At 52.6% G+C, this 22,903-nt stretch overlaps 1 protein-coding gene across 6 annotated transcripts in view; it reads left to right on the top strand.

Moving 5' to 3' along the window:
• Positions 1-22,903, top strand: part of LOC105488862 (ankyrin repeat domain containing 11) — a 228,610-nt gene that overhangs the window by 152,107 nt on the left and 53,600 nt on the right. The window lies entirely within an intron of this gene.

Raw genomic sequence — 22,903 nt, 5'->3', positions numbered from 1 at the left:
CTACTAAAAATACAAAAACTAGCCGGGCGAGGTGCCGCACGCCTGTAATCTCAGCAACTCGGGAAGCTGAGTCAGAAGAATGGCGTGAACCTGGGAGGCGGAGCTTGCAGTGAGCTGAGATGGCGCCACCGCACTCCAGCCTGGGTGACAGAGCCAGACTCCGTCTCAAAAACAACAACAACAAAAATTACAACAGAAGACATCTGCCCTAATCAGAAGTGAAAGACGACATGTTTGTGAATGACTGTACAATGTGACACTTCATCAGACATTTTACAAAGCATTTTACAGTTTCTTGCTAGAAATTCCATTTCTAGTTATAAACCTTAGATATGTAAAGAAACAGACAAATACTCATTTTAGTGTTGTTTGTATTCGCAAAAAGTTGGAAAAAACAAATGTCAGCAGGAGGATGGATTTTTCAGACAAGGAGGAGCACACTGCAGTTATCATAAGAACAGTAGAACTGCCTGTATCCACACAGATAAACCCCAGAGCACAACTTGGAGGGAAAAGGTGTGGCAGGAACCGTCCAGTGCGTTCCCTGCAAAAGCAGCAGCCGGCCTCGGTGTAGGCTTATGTGTAATGTGAGCGTCAAAGCATCGAGAGGAATGAAGAGCCCCAAAATCAGATCGAAGCTGAGGAGGAACCAGAGCAGGGTGGGGCTTATATAAGGGGCTTCAACCATTATGTAATTTTTAAATGTTAAAATTCTAAAGCAAATATGGCAAAATGAACAGATGGTGGATGTGTGTGTATTCTCCTTCATGCTTTTCTGTGTGCTTGAAAAATTTTAAAGGAAACATTAGCTATTGCTAATTTGTTATAAAATGATATGGTTAGAAAATATTTTCTATGTAGAAATCATAAAATATAATAACCCATTCTAAATAAATTCAGGGTTCATTTAAATTTCTGAAATGGTTTGAAAAAGAGCCACTTTGACTCTTCACAGACGCTGCGTGCGCTCAGGGCAGGATGGGCTCCTCGGACCGTGGGGCTTTCAGATCTGACCGGTGTGGCGCTGCAGACCGGGTCTCCCAGTTCTCGGTTTTGTTTTTTGTTTTTTTTTGTTTTTTTGCTAGTGTAGGCCTTCAAGCAAACCTGGGCCCCTCTTACTCCTTCGGTTGTACTCGGGGAATTCACAGATCTCTAGGTCCTTTTATTGCCTAATGCGTGATTTTGACCTAAATAGCAAAAATTCACCTTCATTGTGATAATGGCCTGAAAAGTGGACCTTTTGACGGGCATCACAGGAAGAAGTTTCTAGATGGGATATGGTCCTGGTCTTGGTGTTCTTGAGAACCTGCAATTACAGGGATCCTGGGGGTGCAGCGCTCACCCATCAGCGGTTACCCAGGAGGTCTGTGCGCCTGGTTCAGAGACTCAGGTCAGGAGCGATGGACACATTGTTCCTTCCGGGGTTCTCAGTCCACTGAGGCCCTGGGTGGTGACTTTGAGGAAAAGGAGGTCCCCATGTGCTTTCATTATGTGCTTTCGTTATGGGTTTATATCTGGGTGATTTAGTTGTTACTAATTAGGCTTATTTTGCTCCAAGTATTCACTTGGCAAACCTTTCAGTTAAGAAAGGGAAATTATTGTTTTGCCTGGCTGATTTTCTAAATGCTGAAAAGAGCAGAGATGATTTTTTCTTTTAAACCTGTTTCTGCAAAAGCTCGCTCTTTTTTTTTTTTTTTTTTTTTTGAGACGGAGTTTCACTCTTTGCTGCCCAGGCTAGAGTGCAGTGGCACAATCTCGGTTCACTGCAACCTCCGCCTCCCAGGTTCAAGCGATTCTCCTGTCTCAGCCTCCCAAGTAGCTGGGATTACAGGTGCCCGCCGCCACGCCCGGCTAATTTTTGTATTTTTAGTAGAGACAGAGTTTCACCATGTTGGCTAGGCTGGTCTTGAACTCCTGACCTCAGGTGATCTCCCACCTTGGCCTCCCAATGTGCTGGGATTACAGGCGTGAGCCACTGTGCCCAGCCTTATGTGTTAAGTATAGGATTTCCACTCAGGCCCTTTTCAAACCCATGTTTTAATTTTGCAGGTAGTCAGTATTTGTCAACACCCCTGTAAATAGGTGGCTGTCCTGGCTTGGTAGGGGTGGGACTAACAGAGACCCACATCCTGGAGGACACAGTGTGGCTCACAGCAGCACATGGACACTCAGCAGACGGGCTGCAGAGGTCCCACCCCTGGCACAGTGAGGGTGGGTCTGGGGGCGGCACACTCACCGAAGCTGGGTGCTTGGGGCAGCGTCCTGGGAGCCTGACGGGCAGTGTCCTTGGATGGCCACAGTGGGGGCTCCTGGGGCTCCTAAGTGGCAGAGCAACACAGTGGTCCTGGGGTATAGGGAGCCACTGTGATACTGGCACCCGCTGACGTGGGAGGCGGGTCACAGTGTTGCTTGTCACCCATGGGATAGTGAGCTTGGAAGCTGGACCCTCATGCTCAGCAGGTGCTTGCAGCCCAGGAGCTGTGGTCCCAATAGAGGGGGATTCCACACATAGTAGAGTGAAGGCCACACCATTAGAGAACAGAGGGAGAGGAACAGGCATTGCTGACACTAGCCCCGCTCGTGTGACTTGGGCAAGCTTGCTTTCCACCAAGGAAAGATGTGCACATGGTCTGCATGGTTAGAATTGTCTAGACCAGGCCGGGCGCGGTGGCTCACGCCTGTAATCCCAGCACTTTGGGAGGCGAGGCAGACGGATCATGAGGTCAGGAGATGGAGACCATCCTGGCTAACACGATGAAACCCCGTCTCCACTAAAAAGGTAAAAAATTAGCCGGGTGTGTCGGCGGGCGCCTGTAGTCCCAGCTACTCGGGAGGCTGAGGCAGGAGAATGGCGGGAACCCGGGAGGCGGAGTTTGCAGTGAGCCGAGATCGCACCACTGCACTCCAGCCTGGGGCGACAGGGCAAGACTCCGTCTCAAAAAATAAAATAAAGTAAAATAAAATTGCTTAGACCATGTTTGTATATTGTGCAGCAGGGTTAACAGTGATGAAAACTGTGAGTGTCTGATGACAAATCCAGTAAGACCCAGTGCTCAGCTGTGCTTGGTCACGTGGCGCTGAGGGCTCTGAGCCTCCTGAAGTCGTCTCCTTTCCGACGTTTCGTTGGGAGCATTTGGGCTTCATCCATCAATCTGTGTGTTCAGCGTTTAATCTGCACTTGGTTTTTATTCTTTTGTTTTATGTTTGTTTGTTTTTGAGACAGGGTCTCACTCTGTTGCCCAGGCTGGAGTAGAATGGTGCGATCTCAACTTTCTGCAGCCTCTGCCTGCCAGATTCAAGCAGTCCTCCCACCTCAGCCTCCCAAATAGCTGGGACTACAGGTGTGCACCACCACACCCGGCTAATTTTTGTTGTTGTTGTTGTTGTTGTTTGTTTGTTTGTTTGTTTGTAGAGACAGGGTTTCACCATCTTGCCCAGGCTAGCCTCCAACTCCTGAGCTCAAGCTGTCTGAGCCTCAACTGTCTGAGCTCAACTGTCTGAGCCTCCCAGAGTGCTGGGATCACAGCCCTGGGCCACCGTGCCCGTCCTCCCAGAGTGCTGGGATTACAGGCGTGGGCCACCGCGGCAGGCCTGTAGTTGTTTTCTAATGGAAAGACATTCCTTTATATTGAAAATGTTACACTTGTATTGAAATCCTTTTATCATCTTTCATGTAGTCAGAACATTAGAAGCAGGTAGGTAGAGAGTGGGGACTCCTTGTAGGCCATGCTTTTAGGACGGGCCGGATCTCCTAGTGCCTGTGCTCCCTGTTGTAACCCAGCCCGGAGGAGTGGCACCCGCATGTGGCTTTCCTTCCTAACCAAGTGTCGCTGTAGCCTCGTGTCTCATTAAAGTGCTGGGTTCCCACCAGTGCAGAAGAAACGGTGGTTGTGATCTTAACTTGAGAGGAAATTGTGGGAAATCTGGGCAATGTCCTGCTACAGGACTCCTCCTGGACCCCCTCTGGCCCCTCCTTCAGAGTTTACCTGGCCCCTAGCACCACAGAAGCACACAGCGAACACACTCCTTCCTTCTGGGTCTTGGAATCCAGTGTGCTGTCTGTGGACGCACACCCCCCTCTAGGTCTGATGATGATCTTGGAGGTGTGGGCAGTCGTGTTTGTGTGTGCATTTTGTGGCTGCTCCCCAGTACCTGCTCCCAGCCAGGCACTCGGTCTGGCTCTGTTGATGTGGCTCTTGCATCAACCCCTCAAGTCTTGAGTAGCCCACAAAGACAGTGGCTCTGAGCTCCAGAGGTATCCCGGACAAGTGGCCGGAGGCCTGGGTTCTGTGGATTACATGGCAGAAAACTGTGTGGCTGAAAACTGGATCAGCAAATTAACAGTTAAAGCTTTTTCAAACCAACTGGCAGGAATAGTATCTAAGGTTTCCTGTGATGTTGGCCATCACTTCTTAATTTAGAAACTCTAATAAAAGACCTATCTCAGAGAGTCACAGGGCATATTGAAGCATGTTGCATGGTCGTGTTTGCGGCAGATGCCTCAGCACAGGCAGGGTCTGGCCAGCCAGCTACCGGCCTACGGGGATCCTGCCCTGCGTTTCTCCTAGCCCTTTAGAAGCACCGGCTGTAGGGGAAACTCACAGGTACTCTCTGGGTCAAACCATAAAACAAGCTTGTGAGAACCCACACTGGGGCCTCTCAGGGTCACACACCGGGGCCTCTCACGGTCACACACCGGGGCCTCTCACGGTCACACACCGGGGCCTCTCACGGTCAGTGACGCCTTGGTCCTTGTGGGTCCTTGCTGTTCGCAGGCCCTGGGCGCCCGTGCGCTGTGTCCTGGGGGCTCAGCTGAGGTGCAGAGACAGACTGTCATCTTACGTCCGCTTGTGTGTGTGGCGGGCTTTGCAAACCAAAGGTTCCCTGCCAACACGACACCACTTGCTGTTGTGCTACAGGGTCCTGAGGCGGCACACACAGGCTTTTATCGGAGTGGTGCAGCGTTCATAGCGAGAGCACCTGTCCTCACCCACTGCGCGCTGCGTGCTGGGGGGAGCCCGCTCACCTGGAGCCCGGGACGGCGGAGACCCCTGAATGCAGAGGCCTCGAGCTGCTCCCATGCTTCCGGGACTGTGGGACGCACGGATGCCCTGGTGTGGATTTGTTCCTGTGCTGGGAGGAACCGGAGCCCTCTGTGCGGCATCCCCTGCCTCGGGGTGCACTGGCCTCTTCCGGGTGGTGTAAGGCTGTCACCCAGGTCCGGCCCCGCATCTCTGAGCCAGGACGACGGGGAAGGCACGCACTGAGCTCACTTCCTGTGCTTTCCACAGTGCCCCCGCAGGCCGGACACGGGGCATCAGGGTGTGTCCTGGTTAGTTATCTGGGGAAGTGGTCAGCAATCAATTTTAGTCATTTTTTATTGTTCTTTGAGGTACAACGTCCGTGCAGGAAATGGCACACATCTTAGGTGCACATATGATAGAGCTCATGTCACGTGTGCCTGTGGGATCTCCCAGTGAAAGGACAGGACTCCTGGACCTCCCTCCACCCCACTTCTTGAGTGTCTGCCTGGCCCCTAGCACCACGGGGCCCTCGTGCATGCAGAAGCCCGCGGCAAACACACTCGTGTCTGCTCTTTGAGTCCAGTGTGCTGTCTGGACACCTGGGCCCCGTGTGTCGGGGGCCGCCTGGACTCATTTGCTCTTCTGCTCTGGACATTTGGGCTTTGTGCAGTTCGAGGGTGTTTTGCACAAGTGAGTATGGGATGACGTAGTTGGCGGCCTGTGCTGCTCGTCCCTGGGGCGTGCCTGGGATGTTGCTCCTGGGCTGTGGCCCCTCATGGAGCGTGGCTGAGCCTGTGCTGGGCTCTGCTTTTTCTGGGTCAGGGTCTGGCCTACCCGCCTGGCTGCTTCTCACGGCCCCACGGCATGCCGCATGCCGGCTGCCCACATGGGTGGCGTGTTTTCTCGTCACTTTGCCAGCCTGGGGTTGGAAGTGGTGGGACATTCCCCCTTTGTGAGAGGAAGCAAAGCAGTGGAGGAAGAGAGGACTCCTCAGAGAATGGCAGGCTCGGAGGGGCAAGAAGAGGTGGACCTGGGCCGGGCACGGTGGCTCACGCCTGTCATCCCAGCACTTTGGGAGGCTGAGGCGGGCAGATCACGAGGTCAGGAGATCGAGACCATCCTGGCTAACATGGTGTAACCCTGTCTCTACTAAAAATACAAAAAAAATTAGCCGGGCGTGGTGGCAGCGCCTGTAGTCCCAGCTACTTGGGAGGCTGAGGCAGGAGAATGGCATGAACCCAGGGGGGCAGAGTTTGCAGTGAGCCGAGATGGCGCCGCTCACTCCAGCCTGGGCAACAGAGCCAGACTCCGTCTCAAAAAAAAAAAAAAAGAGGCGGCCCCACTGAGAACCTGAGAGGAGGTTGTTTCCATTCAGTCTTGGGTTCCCTCACGTGTCACCAGCTTCAGAAACTTGGCCGTGTTGGCAGCGTGCGGAGTACACTCCCCGTCAGCAGGGATCGTGCAGGCCGTTGATGAGGCTGCGCCGGGCGTCAGACATTGTCCAGCGCCCGCAGCCTGGAAACGGTGTTTTTTCTTTTCTCTTTTCTCTTTTCTTTTTCTTCTTTTCTTTTCTTTCTTTTTTTGTTTTTTTGTTTTTTAAAGACAATGTCTCACTCTGTTGCCCAGGCTGCAAGCCTGGCTTTTTTTTTTTTTTTTTTTTTTAAGAGACAGGGTTTCATCCAGGCTGGTCTTGAATTCCTGGGCTCAAGTGATCCACCCACCTCAGCCTCCCAAAGTGCTTGTTTTACAGGCGTGAGCCACTGCACCTGGCCTTATTTCTGTATTTTATAGATCGAGAAACTTAGATATATCTGACCACCAGTTGAGGGCTCTTAACGAGTTAGGCCAGCACTTGAATTGTCCTGACTGCTGCTAGTGGCGAGAAAAGTGGTTTAGCTCTCTGTTCACAACACACGCTCACATACGGGAACATAGCTCTCTGTTCACAGCACACGCTCACATACGGGAACATAGCTCTCTGTTCACAGCACACGCTCACATACGGGAACATAGCTCTCTGTTCACAGCACACGCTCACATACGGGAACATAGCTCTCTGTTCACAGCACACGCTCACATACGAGAACGTGCTCACAGAATACTGCTGGCGCTTTCCACGATGGTGTGTGCAGTGCCCCTGATATCTTCTGTTCTGTGTTGTTTCCCTTCCACAAAATGGCTTTATTCATAATTGCCAAAACTTGGAAGCAGCCAAGATGTCCTGTAGCGGGTGAATGGATCAGTCAACCAAGGTCCATCCAGACAACGGAATATTACAAGGCCATAGAAACAAATGAGTTGCCAGGCCTGAGAAGACAGGCCTGAGTGAAAGCAGCCTGTCTCTAAGGACTACACGCTGTAGGGGTCCGACTCTGACATCCAGGAAAGGGCAGAACTGTGCAGACAGCACAGAGATCAGCAATGCCAGGGGCTGGGGAGAGGGAGGGACGGAGGGATGTGGAGCAGCAGCACGGGGGACCTGGGGCAGTGAAACTGCTCTGTATGATACCACAACGGTGGGTCCACGTCAGGATACGTTCATCCAACCATAGACTGCACAGCACCAGGTGGACCCTGAGGTCGTGTGGCCTGTGGGTGATGACGCTGTGTCCGGGGGGTCGCGGCTGTAACAAATGGCCGCTCTCGTGGGGATGCTGAGCCCCGGGGTGCAGGGGAACCCTCTGTACTTCCTGCTCAATTTTACTGTGAACCTAAAGCTGCTTTAAAAAATAAAATATTTTTTATTTTCAATGGCTGTATAACATGCTAAAATGATTCTGGAATTGACCTTAGGCATGACCCAAAAGTTGGGATGCAGTGTTGCATCTTTGTGCTAGAGTTCCCAGAGCATTGTTGAGCTTGGGCACTGAATCCAGTGACCTCAGACCAGGGGCAGGTGCCTCTGCATGCCCCACAGGGGACCCTTGTTCCCTGGGGGTTCCCTGTCGCTCTGGGGGACCACATGTCAAATCCTCTGTGTGCGCGGGATGGGAAAGTGGCTGAGAAGCCTGGGGCAGCCCCTCTGTTCTGTTGCAGCTCTTGTTTCTTGAGTTTGTGATTACGCTCTCAACTGTGGACCCTTGCATTAAAAAACAAAGCAGCCCTGAGGAGTAATAAAAAAATATGAGCATAAAGGAAAGAAGTGGATGTTTCTAAGTGAATTGCTTTCTTTCTCAGTTGTACCAGGATAACCTCCTTAGAGGTGTGGAGGGTGAAACTAGGGAGATCAGGGCAGCGAGGCACTTTGCTCAAAGAGGGCAGTGCAGACCAGGCTCCAGGGAGAGCCCTGCCTGGTCTATCAGCGCCTCTCTCCTTGTGTTTGTCCTCTGCTTTTTTCTGAAGCCATTACAGTGATGATAACCTGGATTTAGATAGTGCTTTACTGTTTACCAAGTACTTTTTCATTTAATCCCCACAAAATCCTTTAAGAGAATGTGTTCTCCTCATTTGGTAGAGGAAGTTGGTGAGAATCAGTCAGCGAATGAGGCTCAGTTTTCTTGCATTTGTCTTGGCCTGCGGGTGTCATTTCTCCCCCAGGCTGCTCGTTCCTCCCCAGCTGCAGGTGCAGGTGGTGCCAGTGTGGAAGGATGTGTGGAGCTGAAAGGCATCTCTGCCCTCCGGGACGTGGGGGGCTCGGTGTTTCCTTCTGAATAGGTGCAGCCCGCCGGAGATGTTTGGGCCATCCCAGGACTTCACGGAACTGAAGAGCACTCACCAGGTGTTTCTCATGAGTTGGGTTTTGAGTTTTTTGTCTGTTGCAGTGTTTATAGTCTGCTTGTAAAATGGTCCTTTATTATGAGGATTCTTTAAGACATAAGGAAGTCATTTCTTTGACACATTCTGCAGCTTCTGGCATTTTGTCTTTTAAGATTATTATCTTTTTTTATATGTATCTAGAGATGGGATCTTGCCGTGTTACCCAGTCTGGTCTCAAACTCCTGGGCTCAAATGATCCCTTCCACCTCAACCTCCCAGAGTTCTGGGGTTACAGGCATGAGTCACCGCACCCTACTGAGTGTTTAAACTTTTATGGGATGTTCTGTATGCCCGTCTTGAGAGAGAGTGTGGTGAACACAGTGGTGATGACGGTTCCCAGCATGTGGGGCCCACATGCAGGAGCCATCCCAGCACGTTACCAGAACCAAACCCGAGACCACACCATCACGTCCGTCGAAAACATTCAAAACCATCGCCATATCTTACAGTAAGGCTAGGCGTGGTGGCTTACGCCTATAGCCCCAATATTTTGGGAGGCTGAGGCAGGAGGATCCCTTGAACCCAGAGTTTGATTGTTTTATTACGCTCCAGCCTGGGAGACGGAGGCGACCCTGTATCTAAATATATACCTATAAAATCTCTGTCTCGCTGAATCGGTGGGTGCCTTGAACTTCCTCAGCGGCACCACACACCCAGCGGTACCAAAAGGCTGTGTCCTAAATGTGCCATTTGCAGAACTGGTTTCCAAACAGGGTCTACACACTAAGATTCTTTGATGTCTTTTAAGTCTTTAATCTGTAAATTCTCCCTTTGTCCTTTTTTCTGGGATTTTTCGCTGTTTGTCAGAGATCGGGGTCTTTGTCCCATAGAGTTGTTCTGTCCATGAGGTATGTGATGTGAATTGTGCATCTAATTTTACATTTTCTATTAGCCTCATTATAGAGTAAAAAGAAACAAATGAAGTCAATATTAAGAATGTATTTCATCAGGCTGGGCACAGTGGCTCACGCCTGTAATCCTAGCACTTTGGGAAGCCAAGGCAGGCAGATCACCTGAGGTCAGGAGTTCGAGACCAGCCTGGCCAACATGGCGAAACCCCATCTCTACTAAAAATACAAAAATTAGCCAGACGTGGTGACACGCGCCTATAATCCCAGCTACTCTGGAGGCTGAGACAGGAGAATCGCTTGAACCCGGCAGGCAGACATTGCAGTGAGTGGCACCACTGCACTCCAATCTGGGTGACAGAGTGAGACTCCGTCTCAAAAAAAAAAGGAAGGTTTTTTTGCTTATAATATTTTTCAAGCCGGGCGCGGTGGCTCAAGCCTGTAATCCCAGCACTTTGGGAGGCCGAGGCGGGTGGATCACGAGGTCAGGAGATCGAGACCATCCTGGCTAACATGATGAAACCCCGTCTCTACTAAAAATACAAAAAACTAGCTGGGCGTTGTGGCGGGCGCCTGTAGTCCCAGCTACTCGGAGGCTGAGGCAGGAGAATGGCGTAAACCCGGGAGGCGGAGCTTGCAGTGAGCCGAGATCGCGCCACTGCACTCCAGCCTGGGTGACACAGCGAGACTCCGTCTCAAAAAAAAAAAAAATTTTTCAAAATTTTAAATTTTGTCCTTAGGGCATATGGCACTAACTAGAACTGTACAGTCAAATTACCAGGTTTTAATCAGAAGCCACTGGTGGAACAGTTTAAAGAATGTCCACAGAATCTTTGGTCTTCCTCCCTTCAGAAGTGGAGCGCCATTCTCTGCTCTCGAGTGTGGGCTGGACATTGTAACTCACCCGGGACGAACAGGATGAGGTGGAAGTGAAGCCGTGGAACTTCTGATACGAGAGGTGCCGCGGCTTCCTCCGTGCCACCCCATCAGTCACTGCACTGCGGAAGCCCGCTGCCGTGTCACGAGGACCCTCACGCAGCCCCACGGACATGTCCACGCATCTGCAGCCGTGTCTGTGCACCAAGGCCTTTGGACCTTCTGCCAGAGCCAGCAGCAGCCCTCCCGGTGTGTGGTGTGCGCGCGGCGGCCTGGGAAGCAGCCCCTCCGTCTCCACTAGCACCTGACTCCCATCCGGAGCCGGGTCCCCCAGCCTTCCGCCCACCCAGAAGCTGTGGTGTCAGGAATGCGTCTGCTGTGGTGTTGGCTACATGTCATTGTTGACAAATGCTTTCTGTGTCCTGCCCCTGACCGGACACACGGCTCAGTGTATTGCTTCCTCTTCCTTTTTGAAGTTTTAGAGATGGCTTTTTGTATTTTTATATTGAATGCTTTAAATCCTTAAAATGTTTAATGTCAGTGAAATATATTTAAATCATTTTAAACATTATTAAAATGTTTATATTTAATGTGAATACTTAAGCTTTTATGTTTTTACATTTTATTTTATTTTATTATTTTATTTTTGAGACAAGGTCTCACTCTTGTCTGTCACCCAGACTGGAGTGCAGTGGTGTGATCTCAGCTTACTGCAGCCTCTGCCTCCCAGTGCCTCAGCCTCCTGAGTAGCTGGGATTACAGGCACGCAGCACCAAGCCCGGCTAATTTTTTGTATTTTTAGTAGAGATGGGATTTCACCATGTTGGCCAGGCTGGTTTCGAACTCCTGACCTCAAGTGATCTGCCTGCCTCAGCCTCCCAGACTGCTGGGATTCACTGCACCCAGCCTCATTTTATTTTTAGGGTTTAAAATGATGTAAAATGCATGATTCCAAAGCCAAATACACAAAACAAGGTTCATGAAGGAAATGAAAGGGAGATTTTACCTCCTGCCTCATGCTGTTTTCTACTTTATTCCTTCTGAAGGGAGCTTTCACCTCCTGCTTCACGCTGTTTTTTACTTTATTCCTTCTGTCTTTCTATGGGAATTAAATTTCTTTTCTGTTACTAGTTAATTTTTTAACAGCTTCATTGAATTACAATTGTAAACTTCACCCATTTTAAATGTACAGTTCAGCGGGTTTTGGGAAATGTATACTGGTGGGGAAACACCACCACATAAAAGTATAGAGTATTTCCATCACCCATGGGAGTTTCCTTATACCCCTTGTTTGTGTTTTTTCCCGCCTTTTTTCCTTTTTTCTGTGAAATCGTTACAGACTCACAGGAAGTTGCGAAAATAGCAGCATCCCTTGTGCTCTTCCCCACCTTCCCCCAGTGGCTGGGAACATGACCCTGGAAGACAGGGTGACTGCCCTGCACACTTGATCCAGATCCTCCTGTCTCGTCCTGGATGCCGGGTCCTAGAGCCTCCTTGACAGCCACGGCAGACATGAGCCCTCCTCATGGAGTCCTCACCTGTTGTCCCCTGGTTCCTGGAGGAAGCTGTGGGAGTGGAGTCCACAGGGAGTGACCTGCGCGATGGGCTTTGTGTACTCAGTCAGCAGGGGCCTGTGCTCCTGGGTGTATCCATAGCCCTCGCTTCTGCTGCTGAGGGGACGCCGTGGTGTGAACGAAACCCAGTTTGGAGGACACTGTTGAAGGGTTTTCCCTGTTGGCTGTTGTCAATAAAAGTTCTATGAACATTGTCCACAGGTCTTCGTGTGCACATGAGGTTCCGTTTTCTCAGGTAAATGTCCTGGGGTGCAGTTGTTGAGGGGGTAGCAAGCGCACACTTAGGTTCGGAAGGCGGACTTGCTGTTCTCCCGAGCAGCAGCGCCACTTCCCCTTCCCACAGCAAGCGAGAGGGTTCCAGCGTTTCTGCATCCTCTCCGGCATGCTCGAGTAGTCTGTATTTTAGCCATTCGGACAGGTGTGCAGTAATATCTCACTGCGGTTCTAAGGTGCATTTCCCTAACAGCTTGGGATGTCGAGCGTCTTCGTGGCTTGTCCTCCTCTGAATGTCTAATTCGTGTTTGTTGTTTGATGTTTATTTCTTCTACATACAAGCCTAGGATCTGACTTGTGGTTTGCAGATTTTTCCCCTGTCTGCAGTTGGTCTTTTCACTTTTTAAACTCGATCTTTCGAAGAGCAAAAGTTTTCCATTTTGTCGAGGTAGTTTATCAGTTCTTTTCTTTTATGGATTGTGCTTTCGGTGCCATGTCTAACAACTCTTGGCCCTAGGTCCTAAAGATTTTCTCCTGTTTTTTCCTAAAATCTGTATAGGTTTTTCTAGTTTTGTTCCATTTGAACTTAAGCATTTTATTTTTATTTGGAGCACCCGTAAATGGTGCTGTGTCTTTATTTCTTGTTTTCATGTGATCGTTGCTAGCATGCAGAAATAGAATGGTACCGTGTCTTTATTTCTTGTTTTCATGATTATTGCAGAAATAGGATGGGTGTTTGTGTGTTGATCTTGATTCTGTGTCCTTGCTGAACTCTATTAAATAAAGTTTCTTGGAATTTTTGATAGATTCCTTGTGATTTTCGACATGGACACTTACGCCGTCTTCAGAGAGAGACAGTTTTATTCCATTTCTTCCTTTCCACCCTGTATGTTATTCCGTCTGCAGCCCTCAGCACGTCACTCTTGATCATGTCCGCCTTGAGCTCTTGGTAGATGGCCTTTATCGTGTTGGATGTTTCTTCTTTTTTTTTCCTTTTTTTTTTTTTTTGAGACGGAGTCTCGCTCTGCGGCCCAGGCTGGAGTGCAGTGGCCGGATCTCAGCTCACTGCAAGCTCCGCCTCCCGGGTTCGGGCCATTCTCCTGTCTCAGCCTCCTGAGTAGCTGGGACTACAGGCACCCGCCACCTCGCCCGGCTAGTTTTTTGTATTTTTTAGTAGAGACGGGGTTTCACCGTGTTAGCCAGGATGGTCTCGATCTCCTGACCTAGTGATCCGCCCGTCTCGGCCTCCCAAAGTGCTGGGATTACAGGCTTGAGCCACCGCGCCCGGCCGCCTTACGTATTTTACTGTTAACAGAAGCGTAGGTATTCCTCTGCATTTCCAAGTAGATTTCTTGCTGCACCCGCTTTTCTCTGCGTCTCCACCTGGCCATGTGTCTGCGGAACCTCGTTCGTCCTGTGAACCCCACGGGCAGATGTGCCCAGATGCCACCAGCAGCCCCTGGCGAGTGGCATTGTGTTCAGCCCCTTTCTTAGGAGATGCTGCAGGGCACTGCTCTGGGCCAAGCACCTTTTCATGCCCTGGTTGTGTTTTTTTGGTTTGGGGTTTGGGTTTTTTTCACACAGGGTTTCGCTCTGTCACCCAGGTTGGAGTGCAGTGGTGCGATCTCAGCTCACTGCAGCCTCGACCTCCTGGGCACAAGGGGTCTTCCCGCCTCAGGCTCCCAAGGAGCTGGGATTACAGGTGTGTGCCACCTCGACTGGCTAATTTTTTAATATTTTTGTAAAGATGAGGTTTCCCTACATTGCCCGAGTCTCAAACTCGTGGGCCCAAATGAACCCCCTGCCTTGGCCTCCTAAGTAGCTGGAACCGCAGGGATGAGCCACCGTGCCTGGCCCTTTTGGTGTAATTTGGGAGCTGGTTGCTGGGTGGGGTGCACCTCGTGCTGCAGGGTCGGCGGTGGGGTGGCTGCGTCCCCTTCTGCTGGCCGTCCTCCTCTGCGTTCCCAGCAGCGGGGCGTGACACCCCTGACCTTTCTAACCTTCCTCTTCCCTGCGTGTTTCTCTCTGCTGGTCACTTCCGTGTGTTTATTTCCACACTTGCAAGCCTGAGGGGATATCTGCTGAGTCACCCTCCATCTGCCGTCCCTGCCTTATGGCCATGATTCTTTTTAGCTGTGCAATTGTACCTTTAACACACACGCCTACATTTCTTTGTTTTCATCACGTTTAGTTTGTATCTTGGTGCCTTCTGTGTAAAGGAGCATTTTCCTTGCTCCTCTTCCCCTCTGTCTTCACAGAGCTGTGTGTGTCTCCTTGGTAGGCTCCAGGCTCCCTGTTGCATTCTGCAGTGGGTGCCCTGCAGCATGTGTCAGGCATGACTAGGCCTGCCCGACGTGGCAGGAAGCCTCAAGCTGCCCCCTCATCATGCTCGTGCCCCTGAGGGTCCCAGTAGGGCCTAGCAGGGCGATGGGGCCCTCCTTCCTCTAGGAGGCCAGGACCCCTGAGAACAGGTCCTGCAGCAAAAGGTCAGTGACAACTCTGAGGCCTTGCAAGGACATAGTGTGGCCTTTATGTCTGTCACCTTCTGAAACACTGCTTCAGCTGAAATGCAGCACAACACCCAAACGTCCGCACAGTAAAAATGTACAACTCAGCAGACGACAAAGCAAATGCCTCTGCAGCCTTCACTTAGAACCCCTGTTTCACCCTCACTTCCAGTTCCATCCACCAAGCAGCCATTTTCCATGCTTCGATGATGTCTTGTCTACTAAGTATGAATCCCTAAGTACTGTAGTTGCTATGTTCAGAAATTTATGTAAATGTATCATGTATTTTGTCCCCAACATTATTTGTGTGTGTGTGTGTGTGTGAGAGAGAGAGGAGAGGGATGGGGAGAGGGGAGAGGGATAGGGGAGAGGGGAGAGGGTCTGGCTCCGATGCCCAGGCTAGAGTACAGTGGCATGATCTTGGCTCACAGCAGCCTCGACCTCCTGGGCTCAAGTGATCCTCCTGCCTCAGCCTTCCTGGTAGCTGAGACTGCCAGCGTGCACCACAGCACCTGGCTAATTTTTAAATTTTTCGTAGAGACAGGGTTCTTCAACATTATTTGTGAGATTGACTTACGTTGTGATGTTTTCGCTTCCTCTGCTGTGTAGTGTTCCATCCTCGCATCGTAGTGACACGCTGCAAACCCCACTGCTGTGAAGCATTTTGCACGTGTCTCTCGTGTGTGTGCGCCTGCCTTTCTTTTGGACGTGTGTGTCCAGAATGGCATTGCTGGGCTATAGGGCACACTTGTGTTCATTGTGAGTAGAGATTTCCAGATGTGTGAGTTGGCCCTGATGAGAATGGACCAGTTTGCTTTGCTCCACCTCTTCACCAGTACTTGAATGTATGAGTCAGGGTTCTCTAGAGGGACAGCACTAATAGGATAGATGTATACATGGAGGGGAGTTTATTGGGAGTATTGAATCACCGATCACGAGGTGAAGTCCCACAATAGGCCATCTGCAAGCTGAGGAGCCTGGAAGCTAGTCTGAGTCCCAAAACCTCAAAAGTAGGGAAGCAACAGCCACAGCCTTCAGTCTGTGGCTGAAGACCTGAGAGCCCCTGGGAAACCACTGGTGTAGGCCCCAAAGCCCAAAAGCTGAAGCACCTGGAGTCTGATGTTTGAGGGCAGGAAGTGTCCAGCATGGGAGAAAGATGGAGGCTGGAAGACTCAGCCAATCCGGTCCTTCCATGTTCCTCTGCCTGCTTTACTCTAGCCGTGCTGGCAGCTGATGAGATGGTGCCCACCCAGATGGAGGGGAGGGTCTGCCTCTCCCTGTCCACTGACTCAAATGTGAATCTCCTTTGGCAGCTCCCTCAAGACGCTCCCAGGAACAGTACTTCACATCCTTTAGTCCAGTCAAGTTGACACTCAGTAGTAACCCTTACACTCACGTTGGTTTTAGTTTGCGTTTTCTTGATGACTTAACAAAGCTGAGAACTTTGCGCCCACTTGCCGCCCTCCTGGCTTTTTCTCTCTTCTGTGAGGCACCACGTCGCCCCACCTCCTGTGTCCACGCTCCTGTCGGGTGGTCCGTGTTTCTGGAGCAAGGGGCCTCTGTTATGTTCCACAGCCTAGTGACCAAGCACGTGTGTGAGGGGCCAAAGCAGAGGCCAGAGATGCTGAACGCCCTCTTGGTGCTTCTGCCCACCCTGTGATAACAGAAAATGTACGTGGAAAACGGGGCTGCAGTAGAAAGCCTGTGTGCCTTGGAGCACAGAGGGTGGCGAGCACTTCGGGAGGCCGAGGTGGGCAGATCATGAGGTCAAGAGACGGAGACCATCCTGGCCAACATGGTGAAACCCATCTCTACCAAAAATATAAAAATTAGCCGGGCACACTGGGGATTTGGTTTGAACCTGTGAGTTTTGGGGTTTGAGGGGGGCTGACACAAACATTCAGACCATAGCAAAGAGATTCTACCCCTTGGTTTGTGGTACCCGCCTGGCCTTGGCCAGTGTGGCTTATGGGGTGAGAGGGAGGACACCCATGTTAGGAGCCCTTTCCCCAAAGTGATAGCTGGAACCCCACAGTTGATGTGGCCCTGAGGAGGAGAAGCAGGAGGAGGAGGAGAGTTGGTGTGGCCCTGAGGAGGAAGGAGAGAGTTGGACTCTTGGGGAGGGCTCTTCAGAACGTGCAGGGGTGTGTGGAGGCTGGACAGAGACAGAGACGCTGATGTAGACTGTCAGGCGGTGCCTGGGAGGGCCTCTGTCCCTTGGCTCAGCCCCTGCCCACAGTTCTGCCCCTGCCCTGGGCTCTGCCCCTCTGCCCTCGGCTCTGACGCCCTGCCCTCGGCTCTGACGCCCTGCCCTCGGCTCTGACCCCTGCCCTCGGCTCAGCCCCCCTGTCCTGGGCTCAGCCTCCCTGCCCTCAGCTCTGTCCCCCGTCCTCGGCTCTGCCCCCGCCCTCGGCTCTGCCCCCTGCCCTCGGCTCTGCCCCTGCCCTCGGCTCTGCCCCTCTGCCCTTGGCTGTGACCCCTGCCCTCGGCTCTGCCCCCTGCCCTCGGCTCAGCCCCTGCCCTCAGCTGCTCTCCCCTTGCCCACTGAGATGGTGAGAGGTGAGAGGCCAGTGGTGCTTCTCTTCCACACCCGGGGTGGCCACAGTGCTGTGGGTCATGGGGTACGTCACTCAAGGGCTTTGCACACAGTAGGCCTGCAAGGTATGCAGCTCTTTTTCCTTTTCTCATTTTGTTCTTTTCTCTGCTCAGTCGGTTGGCGTCTTCTCTCCCTCTGAGGTGTGCACAGGGCACCGCTCCTGATGCAGCCCCTGGAGAACGCGCTCCCCCCTTTCCATAGAGTGCATGACAGCCCGCAGGGCTCAGCTGGAAAAGGCAGGGGTTGCTGTAAAGCATCCTTCAGACACCAGCCTGGGAATCATGGCGAAAGCCAGCTGCACAGAAAATACAAAAATTAGCCAGGCATGGTGCTACGGGCCTGTACTCCCAGCTACTTGGGAGACTCAAGTGGGAGGATAGCTTGTGCCCAGGAGGAGGAGGCTGCAGTGAGCTGTGATCACACCGTTGTACTCCAGGCTGGGCAACACAGCCAGACCTTGTCTCAAACAAACAAACAAAAGAACTCTTCAGATAAAGATAAGGTATCTGGAGCATGGCCGTGTGCTGCAGTCAGGCCAGGCCTTATCACCATGCGGGGTTGTGCCCAGGGCCAAGGTGGGAGCAAGCCCCTGGTGCCACATAGGACTGCTGCTTCCAGCTATTCCTCACTCCCCTTTTCCCACCCTCCCCAGTATCCCCCTCAAGGCAAACAGGCCTTTGGTGTTTGATCCTCTCAATCACGAGTGTGTTCCTGTCTTTGGAATTGGAGCTGGGATTGAAGGTTCTTGGAGAGCTTCCTTTGAAGGGCTTCCCTCGCCTTTTTCACCTGGCTGCTGACTTCCCTGTCTTCCTCCTCCTGGGCCTCTGAGGCCACGTGCCTGCGTGAGGGGAGGAGCTGAATCACATCCCTTCTCAGGGGCTTTGGGCACCATTTGATATGTAAACGTTTGGTCATTCATTACACAAGCTAGTGGTTGGTGGAGTTGTTCACTTACATAAGGAGAGGAGCATTTGCCCAGGACGTACGTAAGCCCTGTTCTATCAATATACTGTGGAAGACAAATCTGAATTTGAAGTGTTCTCTTTCTCTCTGGGAGTCTTTGGAGGGTAATGTCACATCTGTTCAGGGAGAGAGACTTACCCAGGTGGAAGGGGGCTTGGTGTTTTAATACAAATTACAGCGAACCCTTGAACAACACAGGGGTTGAGGGCGCCAGCCTCCCGTGCAGTTGAAAACTTGTGTATAACTTTTAACTTTCCCCAAACTCAACTCACAGCCTTCTGTTGACCAGAGCCTTCCTGACCACATAAAGCCAGTCACGCACATTCTGTATGTTACGTGTGTTCTACTCTTACCGTTAGGGTAAAGCAAGCTAGAGACGCAAAAAGACTAAGATCACGAGGAGAAAATAGACTTAAGCCTCGCGCAGCAGCAGCGCGTGAATGGCTTTCGTCATCCTCGTTTTCACATTGAGGAGGCTGAAGAGGAAGAGTAGAGATGGGTCTTGCGGTCTCAGGAGAGGCAGGGGTGGAAGAAAATCTGGTGTAAGTGAACCCACGCAGCGCAGACCCAGAGCCCGGTTGTGCAAGGGCAGCTCTACTCACATTCCATCCCTTTATTGAAGGGGAAGTGCAAACCCAAAGAAGTCTTTTTTTTTCTGTGAGTTTTCAGAATGAATTGTGTCATTACAAGTTTTTTCTGGTGCAGTCCTTCTCAGATGTTAGTGTGTAGAACAGAACATGATTAAAGTGCAGGTTTGGGTTCAGAAGGCCTGCGAGGACCTGTGAATCTCCATGGTCCACGGACTCCCTGGTGATGCCAAGGCCTCTGGCAAGGAGTGCTCCTGGGTAGGAGCTCCGTAGCTCCCCACTCCCCACCCCGCCCCACAGCCTCCTCCCCCGGCCCTGCAGGAGTCCCGCTCGCCGCACAGGTGTCTCAGGGTCGTCCTGGCCCAGCTCCAATCTTAGAAGCCTGGGAGAGGCAGCTCCGCGTTCCCCACAAGTGGCTGCTCTTCACTTGTCAGCTGAAGAGACCAGATAGGCTGAAATTCCTGGGGTTTTGCTAAACTGACCTTGCAGTAGTCAGTGTAACCCCTTCTGTGTCAGGCTTGGTCCTGGTGCAGCCCCTTCTGTGTCAGGCTTGGTCCCGGAGGAAGGCCCTTTGGTGCTCGCTGCGTCTGCTGTGGAGTGGAGGGAATGGCAGTCGGGCTCCTGTGGGTGCGGAGGGGGAGGGCGCGGTGCCTGGATGGTTTAGGCGAAGACTCTGTGCTTGCTGGCGCGTGGTGGGTGCTGGGAAACCTGCCCTGTGCTTTCCCTGGGCCGGTCTTGACAGCATCTCTCACCCCTGAGTGCTCTCGAAGCCACCTTCAGGGAGGAGCAGGGCATCGTTGTTCCTGTCATGTCTGTGGAAGGATTGTCTTTCGAGCCCCACTGCAGGGGAGGCGGAGCCCCTCTGGGCCGCAGGGCCTCCCGCAGCTTGGAGAGGACAGGGCAAGGACGGCTGTGCCCAGCATCGCTGCCCCTGGGTCCCAGAGCTGGCCGCAGACACCGTCCACTCCGCTGGGCTGAGTTGTGTCTTTATTTTGGCACAGACGCGGGGCTGCCAGGTAATCGGCAAGTTCCCTGAGCCCACAGCGTTGGTGCTGTGGCTTCTGCCTCAGGGAGTGTGCCGGTGGCTCGTGTGGGGGACTCCTGCCACCCTGGACTCTCGGTGACCCTGGCAGTCCATGAAGCCGGGACTGTTGCTGTCAAGAGGTGAAGTAACAAGGAATGCGTGGCCTGGGGCTGGTCAGGGCCGGGTGCTGGCTCTGCGTTTCCCTTCCTGCGAGGGAGTGGGCCCGGCCCCCCATGCTGCTCGCCACAGGGCGTGAGTCAGCCCCAGTGCCCCGAGGCGTGTTTCAGTCTCCTGCTGACTCAAGGGTCATGAGTTTAAAATAGACTTTGCCTGATAACTTGGAAATGAGGGAGATTTAGGCTGCACTTAGAATGAGTCTAGGCAGGGACAGCCAAGTCACCTTCCAGGGAAGAATCTCTCCCGGGAGGGAGACCTGCTGTGTGGTCAGCTGTGCGGCATCGTGATGAGAAGGCACAGGGGCCAGGCCCGGGCAGCAGCAGAACTGTCTAAAGAGGGGACTCTCAGCTTCTTGGACTGCTTTATGTGACAGCTCTGCCAGGGAGGCCCGGGGGCGTCGCCACAGCCCCCACCCTCAGACAACGCCCACGAGTCAGCAGAGCCTGTTGTCCTGACTCCTGAGTGCTGTGCAGCCCCTGGGAGAAGTCACTGGCACGGCTGAGTACGGTGCCTCGGCCCTCGACTGGCTCTGCCATTTCTTGGCAAGGGGCGAGGCTGACCAGCCCTGAGCCCGGTGGAGGGAACACAGGGCAGTGTGGGGGCCAGAGGTGCCAGAGGCATCACCAGGGCAACTTCTGGGAGGACTGGGATGGCCAGTTTTGGAAGAGAACAAAAGCAACTGGAGCCTCTGTCTTCATCTGGTCTCTCATTGGAAAAGACTCTAGAGTGGGCCGCGAGCTGCACGCCCGGTGCCTGCAGACGGGTCCTGGGAGGTGCAGGATGGGCTAGATGGCAGCTACATCCAAACCAGCTTCATCCACATCCACCCAGATGCTTCAGCGGCACATCTCAGCTGTCACCATGCCGACGACTGCGATGAGGGTGGTGGTTCATGGAGGGTGGGGGCTGGGGTTTCAGGGCCTCAAGCACATCGTTGCCATCGGTAACATGTAGCCAAGGCCAGGCGGGCATGAGGGTCCTGGAAGGGCAGCAACCTGGATGGTCTTAGCTGTCGTCATGCAGGTGGCTGGAGAAACCTCCAGAAAACACAGCGTCCACCTGGGACCACACTCCGAGCCCCTGGAGTGCTCACGGTGTTGCAGGCCGTGAAAAGTATTCTGCCTGGTGGGCGCCGCCCACTTCCTCTACCTCCTGAGTGGACTCGCAGATCCCTGGTCCGTCGGGGAGGGTGCCTGGGCACAGCATCAAGCTGGGGACATGGAGAGAATCGGGTGTTTCAGGAGTGAAGTGATAAGCCCCACAGTGTGGGGCCAGACGCCGTCCATTCCTGACCACACCAGAGCTGTTGAGCGTGTCCATGGGCCACAGGCGCACATTTGGGATCAGGACAGTGGACTGTACCAGGGTGAAGACCCCGTTTTTCCATCCTGAGCGCAGGCAGTCTGGATTTTTTAAAACGTTACTTCGTAATAACCTTACACTTCTAAACATTACCACGGAGCTTCTAGACAGCCATACGTTTGAACAGCCTTCCCTGAGTCGGGTGCTGAGATGCCAGTTCTCCAGGCTGAGACGTTCCAGCTTTGTGGTGGGAAACTGGAAGAGAATGTAAAATTCATAGGTTCAGGTAGAGGGAGGAAAAAATCTCTGGCCTCAGCCATCAGGGATGATAGATGGAAACACCTGCTCACCTGCACTGCGGGTGGAGGCGACAGGCAGTGAATACGTTGACCCGACCTGTCCCTCTCTCCAGAATAACTTTAGATGTGTTCTTGTGCCAGTTAAATACCAAGACAGCACTTTGTGGGATTTTATCATTTATTTTGGAAAGACAAAGCAGGTCGTGAGATGGTGTTGGAGGAGAAGCATCTTGTGGTCTCGCCCAAGCCTGCATCCAGGGGCAGGTGGCACACGGCCTAACCTTTAGCTGACAGGGTGGAGGTGGCAGAGGCTCGGAGTGGAGCTGCAGCTCACAGATGGGTCTGCACATCGTGTTTCAAAAGCCACACTTTGCATGCGTGAGATGGGTAAATACAGGGGGAGCAAGTTGCAGAAGCCGCTTCTCCCAGCATGGCCATGCACAGGGGTGCTGATGTGGCGAAAAGAGCGGAGACGTGTACACAGTTCAGTTCGTATGAGATGTTTTCTTTTTTTTTTTTTGAGACGGAGTCTCACGCTGTTGCCCAGGCTGGAGTGCAGTGGCGCGATCTCGGCTCACTGCAAGCTCCGCCTCCCGGGTTCCCGCCATTCTCCTGCCTCAGCCTCCTGAGTAGCTGGGACTACAGGCGCCCGCCACCGCGCCCGGCTAATTTTTTGTATTTTTAGTAGAGATGGGGTTTCACTGTGGTCTCGATCTCCTGACCTTGTGATCCGCCCGCCTCGGCCTCCCAAAGTGCTGGGATTACAGGCTTGAGCCACCGCGCCCGGCCCGTATGAGATGTTTTCTAACTGACGATGTGGTGAGGACGTGACGGGAGGACAGTGGCTTTGGGCATGGGGGCGTAGGTGTGTCCCCCATTCCTCTTGTGAGTGCACCTGGGAGGCCTGACTGTGATGGTGAACAAACCTGGAAGGCCTGCAGGCAGGGAGGAGGCCCGTGCTCTAAAAGGGTCCGTGCCAGGTGTGGCGTGGTGAAGTTGGTGCCGCCACAGAAGAGACCAGGATGAGGCTGGGAAGGAGGAAGTGCGCTGGCACTGCGTGTCCTAGAGGGGCCGCCTCAACCACGGGGGCCGGGAGTCGGAAGCAGGGGCTCGGGGAAGGCCTCCCCCAACTGCCTGTTGGGTTTTCTGCAGGAAGA

The sequence above is a fragment of the Macaca nemestrina genome, chromosome 18 (genome assembly GCF_043159975.1).
Source record: "Macaca nemestrina isolate mMacNem1 chromosome 18, mMacNem.hap1, whole genome shotgun sequence".
Taxonomy (NCBI): Eukaryota; Metazoa; Chordata; class Mammalia; order Primates; family Cercopithecidae; genus Macaca; species Macaca nemestrina.
This window is presented reverse-complemented; position numbering and strand designations above follow the sequence as displayed.